At 36.7% G+C, this 6,522-nt stretch overlaps 1 non-coding gene across 1 annotated transcript; it reads left to right on the top strand.

Annotated features, from left to right (window-relative positions):
* Positions 1 to 919: 919 nt before the first annotated feature.
* LOC136332826 (small nucleolar RNA SNORA69) lies at positions 920 to 1,048 on the top strand. Its single transcript, XR_010730958.1, has one exon. It is a non-coding gene; the product is annotated as a small nucleolar RNA SNORA69 (small nucleolar RNA).
* The last annotated feature ends 5,474 nt before the right edge of the window (positions 1,049 to 6,522 follow it).

Here is a 6,522-nt window from a genome sequence, read left to right as displayed (position 1 = left end):
CATGGAGCCATCCTCAGTGCCCTGGCCAACTTTGCTCCAATGGAGCCTTAGCTGTGGGAGGGGAAGAGAGCGATAGAGAGGAAGGAGAGGGGGGAGGGGGGAGAAGCAGATGGGTGCTTCTCCTGTGTGCCCTGACCAGGAATTAAGCCCCAGACTTCCGCACACCAGGCCGCAGCTCTACCACTGAGCCAACAAGCCAGGTCCACCACATTATATTTTTTAAGTATCCAGTTTTGAACAATAATTATGAGACATGCAAAGAATCACAAAAATACTATACTACACACATGTGGAAATTAATTACTACACACATGTAATTAATTGTTTTATCACAAACACAGATGTTAAATTATTTGACAAGAAATATATATCAACTGCTATAAATATCTTCTAAGAACTAATGTAAAACATGTCTAAGGAAGGGAAAAAATGAGAACTATGGTGTGCCAAATATAATTTTTTTATGACTATTTACAGATATGACATTCTATTGAGTACAGAATTTTTTTTTAAGTAAGAGAAGGGGAGACAGTGAGCCAGACTCCTCATGTGTCCCCACTAGGATCCATCTGGCAGCCCATATCTGGGACAAATGCTGGAAGCAACCAAGCTTTTTTTAGCACATGAGGCTGGGCTGACTCCCACTATTTAAACCACTGGAAAGAAGAGGGGAGGGAGGTAGAGAGAAGCAGGTAGTCACTCCTCCTCTGTGTCCTGACCAGGAATCAAACTTGGGACATTCATATGTGGAGCCAATTAACCAGGGCCAAGAAATTCTTAATGACTTCACACAAGCACATGTACACACAACAAATATTAGAAATAATAAATGACTATAATAAGACTGTACAATACAAAATCAATATAAAATACCAATTTTATTTCTATAAGTAGTAATAATTGGTAAAAAATAAACTTAAAAGCAGGTTGCAATTACAGTGCTTTATTGTGTGGAAGTACTGCCATTTATCCTGCTGAAAGAAAACTGTGTTTGTTTTTGATTTTGCCTTAATGCAGGTAAAATCATGACAGACTAATATGGACAATTAGATTAAAATAAAAAAATAAATAAACTTAAGAAAATAATTTCATTTAGAAGAGCACATAAAAGAATAAAATATTTAAGAATAAGTTTATCGTCTGACCTTGGAAGTTGAGCAGTGGCTGAAGCATCGGACTCTGACTCAGAAGACCCAGGATTGAGACCCGAGGTCACCAGCTTGAGCACGGGCTCATCTGGTTTGAGCAAGACTCATCAGCTTGAGCCCAAGATCACGCTGGCTCCAGCTAGGAGTCACTCAGTCTGCTGTAGCCCCCCTGCCAAGGCACATATGAGAAAGCAATCAATGAACAACTAAAGTGCTACAACAAAGAGTTGATGCTTCTTATCTCTCTGCTTTCCTGTCTGTCTGTTCTTATTTGTCCCTCTCTCTGACTCCCTCTGTCTCTGTCATAAAAAAGAAATAAGTTTAGCAACAAACTGTAAAACATCTTTGAAAGAAATTAAATAAGATATATAAATGAAAAGGTATTTTATATTCATGGTTTGGAAGACAATATGATTAACATATCAATAGTCCTGAGAGGAATTTTTACATTCATTAGGTTTCCTATTGAAATTCCACTTAGATTTTTTTTTTCATAAAAATTAATGAAATGGCTCTGGAAATATAAGAGGTTCAGAATATTTTTCTTGACTCTATTTATACTGAGTAACTTCATTTATGCTTTTATTTATTGATTTTACAGAGAGGAGAGGGGCAGTGGACTTAGAAGTATCAGTTCATAGTTGCTTCATTTTAGTTGTTCATTGGTTGCTTTCCCTATGTGCCTTGATGGGGCAGGTCCAGGGTTTCGAATGGGTGACCTCAGCATTCTAGGTAGATGCTTTATCAACTGCACCACCATAGGTCAGTCTACACTGAATAACTTTTATCTTAAAAAATGCTATGACTATACAGAAAATTATTTGGTCACAAGTTTTATTTTTTAAAATAAATTACTGATGATGCTTTAACTTTACTTTTTTCCATCACTTTGATTTTTTTTTTTTTTGTATTTTTCTGAAGTTGGAAATGGGGAAGCAGTCAGACAGACTCCCGCATGCGCCCGACCGGGATCCACCTGGCACGCCCACCAGGGAGCGATGCTCTGCCCATCTGGGGTGTCAATCTGTTGCAACCAGAGCCATTCTAGTGTCTGAGGCAGAGACCACAGAGCCATCCTCAGCACCCGGGCCAACTTTGCTCCAATGGAGCCTTGGCTGCAGGAGGGGAAGAGAGAGACAGAGAGGAAGGAGAGGGGGAGGGATGGAGAAGCAGATGGGCACTTCTCCTGTGTGTCCTGGCCAGGAATCAAATCTGGGACTCCTGCATGCCAGGCCAATGCTCTACCACTGAGCCAACTGGCCAGGGCCATCACTTTGATTTTTAACAGAAGATATAGAAAATATTAGTCTATTTGTCATTGTTAGTATAATTAAACTTTTTTTAACCTTGTTTTTGTACATTATATGTGATGAGGTTTCTCCATGACTTCTTTGTGTTTACATATAGGTAAGTGTCAAAAAAATAATGTTGCTCCAACCATCACAGACCCTTTCATTATACCTGCAATGTGTGGTGGGTATTTTGGAGGACTTTTTTTTTTGTTTTTGGTTTTGAAAACATATGCCCTCCATTATTTTGGCTACCATTTCTGTTCTATTTGTTCTGACCCATCAAAAATCACCAATAAATGCATTTTTATCACCAGTTTACAACCTTGAATCTTTTATTTGTCAATTTTCACTTTATTCTGTGAATTAAGAGAAAGCTCGTCAAATTGTTCCTCACATGACTTTATTAATAACTGTCAAGAAAAATATAAAACAGTTAATTTGCCTTAAAATATTTTATAAAAATCAATTCCAACCAACTGATAGAAAAAGAAAAATTAATATTCATGTATGAGAAGGCTGGTAAAAATTACATAATAGCAAGCTTTTTTTGTAATTTATATGTGATATAACTAATTGTTAATTTTATTAAAACTGTATCACAAAATTATATTAATAAAATAATATCTATATTATATTGGGCCCCAAAATTAATTAGGTTGTATTTTATATATTCCTTTTTTATATGCTGTTAACCATCACAAACACACTTTTTTTTCCTATTTTTCTACTACTTTGTAAATATTTTTATCTGTAAAAATATTTGACCTTCAAAGTTATGCACATTGAGGTTTTTTTATGTTTATATGCATTTTTTATCTTCTCTCATAAAATATGTGAGTCCTTAGAATATAGACTGGCTTATTAATTTGCTTTTAATGAATAGAATGTGGCAGAAGTGACATTAAACAACTTTTGACTATAAATTTAAAAAAAGACAATATAACTTCCAACTGACTTTCTGGAGCTCTGAGCTGACAGTCAAAAGTCTGGCGACTCTAAAGTTTTCATACTGAGAGTTCAGATGATGAGACCACACAGATTGAGAGATGAATACCTATTGTTTTCTGAACTGCTTGACTTCATCTAGCATCAACCTTCAGGCACATGAGTGAGAAAGACTTCATATGATTTCATACTTCTCCTTTTGAGATGACCTAATGGACGCCAAGGGAAGCCGACAAGTCTTCCTCACCATGCTCTATCTGAATTATTGACCTACAGAGTCCATGAGCAAAATGAATGATTATTTTTCACAACTAAGTTTTGGAGTAATTTGTTAAGAAACAGTCACTGCAATAAACGCAGATGGAGTTTTCAATTAGAATACTTCCCCCACTTAGACATTATAATTTGTTTCACATGTTTCAGGTTTATCTCATGGTTCAAGCTGAGCCAGTCAGAACTGTGACTGCTTGCTGCTTGATTGATCTGATTTCATTTGATATATTCTTTTAGCAGGGCAAAAAAAGAGATATTAATAGGGAACCTGGGAAAGAAGGTCTCTCTGTATGTAAGATCCTGTAAGAAAAATTCTTTTTTTAAACTGGAGCTTTATCGGCCTCATTTATAATAATGAAGAGATGTCTAAGAAATAGATCAGAAACAAGAAATGCAGAAATGCACAGGATGCTAGTGGCATACTTGAACCATGGATCCATTCTCACCTGAAATAGACCTATTTAGCCATCCCTGTAAGTGGACCAATAAGTACTATTTTGTGACAATGTACTTTGAATCAATGTCACTTTTAACCAAAAAATTACTAAATAATGCAGCAGTACAATGTGTTTTGTTGTTCTCTTACAATCTGATTCCCATAGATTTCTTCTAAGCAGCAAACATTCAGTTTTCATCAGCATTGTACCCCAGTAAGTCTCCAAAGAAAAATGAAACCCTCTGAGGGCTTCCGTTTATCTTTTTTTTATTTTTTGGGTTTTTTTTTTTATTCATTTTAGAGAGGAGAGAGAAAGGGAGAGAGAGAGACAGAGAGAGAAGGTGGGGAGGAGCTGGAAGCATCAACTCCCACATGTGCCTTGACCAGGCAAACCCAGGGTTTCGAACCGGCGACCTCAGCATTTCCAGGTCGACACTTTATCCACTGTGCCACCACAGGTCAGGCCGGCTTCCGTTTATCAAGAAAAATAAATCAATTTAATTTATTGGGTTGAAAGTTATTTTAGTGAATAAAACATGCGATACTTTTTCTTAAAAGGATGCTGCTTTTTTGTTTTTTTAATTTTTTTTAGTAAGAAGCAGGCAGGCAGAGAGACAGACTCCCACATGGGCTCTGACTGGGATCCAACAGGCAAGCCTACCAGGGAATGATGCTCTGCCCATCTGGAGCCCTAGTTTGGTTGCTCAGCAACCAAGCTATTTTAGCACCTGAGGCAAGGCCATGGAGCGATCCTTATAGCTTGGGGCCAACTTGCTCCAACTGAGCCATGGCTGCAGGAGGAGAAGAGAGAGAGAGAGAAGAGAGAGAGGGATAGGTCTGGAGAAACAGATGGTCACTTCTGTGTGCCTGGACCAGGAACTGAACCCACAGCATCCACATACCAGGCCAACACTCTACTACTGAGCCAACCAGCCAAGGCCTGCTTTTTTTTTTTTAATCAGCTGAAATTGTGAGCCATTACAAGTAAAAGAATCACAACCTAAAGAAGTCAATAGTTTGAGCAACTGGCAGTGAAATTCTGACCTGCCTAAAATAATTAAAAAGAGGTATTTGACACTACATTATTTACATATTCACAAAGTAAGGCTCCACTTATTTATGCATTCATTGGTTGCTTATTATATGTGTCTTGAATGGGGGTTGAACCCACAACCTCAGTGTATTGAGATGACACTCTAACAAACCAAGATAACTGGGCAAGGCTTTTATTTTTTCTAAATATTGGTAACTATTTGAGAATTAATATGAGGCTAATTTTATTCTTTATTGAAAATTTAAAGATTATAAATAATAGAAAGATTATAAATAAATTAAATAAATCAGAATTTTAAAGAGATAACCATATATTTGTTGTACTATCTTTTCTATCTTCTATTTTTATAACCTGTAGCTGCCAATCAAGTTTTCTTCAGGACATACAATATTCTGATTTTATTCCTTTTAAATTCAGTTATTTCCCTAGGGAATAAAGCACATATTTTTTATATTCTTTATATTTTTTTAAACTGATAATCTCATTTTCTCCCTTTCTCTCCTTTTCTTAACCATTTAATCTTTGAGAAATAGATGCATGCCAAATCCACGGAGTGTAAAGATAGTTTAAGTAGAGCAGGGCATGACTGCAACAGCAACACAGGATCCACTTTCCTGATTGTGTGTGTGTGTTCTTCATTTCTCTGTCATATTGTCATTTTACATTAAATAACAGAGCAGTCTGGCTATGAGCTGGCAAACCATACTTTCCTGCAAAGAAACAAAAACTTCTTAAAAATAAATTTTTGAAAAGGTAACGTTAAAAGAAGGAAAATGAAGGGGATAAAACAAAGGGAGGGAGAGGAAAGGGAGGGATAGAAGGGAAAGGTAGGAAAGAGAAAAGGAATGGTGGGAGAAGGAAGGGACAAAAGGGGAGAAGAGTGGAGGGAAGAGGAAGGGAAGGGAAGAAACGGAAAGGTCACAGGAGAATGCTGCTCAAACTGTTACCATAACATTGATCACTTAGGAAGCAAAGGCAGGTATCAGGTTAAGACTCAAGAGAGAAACGTAATTGCTGTAATCTACAGTAGAAATTAAAAGCCCAGGAAGAAATTAAAACACAGAAATTAGGTTTTACAATCACATACTTAACAGAGTAGTTCAATGGATGATAATTTTTGTTTTATTAATGCAACTGTATTCTAAACTCCAAATAAGAAAAAGATCTGCCATCCTCTTCCTCAAAATCAGATAGACATTGTGTCCCTAGGGATTGTGACTTCCCTGGATTTGGGGGAAAACTGTGGAAACAACTTTTATTTTTAATATTTAGGTTTTAGAAGTAATGTGTTCCAAAATATATAAAGGCAAAAGAAGGCATGACTGAAAAACAGATCTATGCCCCCAAATGATGTGGAGTTTTCTGAGGAATTTT

This window comes from Saccopteryx bilineata, chromosome 3 (genome assembly GCF_036850765.1).
Source record: "Saccopteryx bilineata isolate mSacBil1 chromosome 3, mSacBil1_pri_phased_curated, whole genome shotgun sequence".
NCBI lineage: Eukaryota > Metazoa > Chordata > Mammalia > Chiroptera > Emballonuridae > Saccopteryx > Saccopteryx bilineata.
The sequence above is the reverse complement of the archived record's forward strand: the minus strand, read 5'-3'. Positions and strand labels throughout refer to the sequence as shown.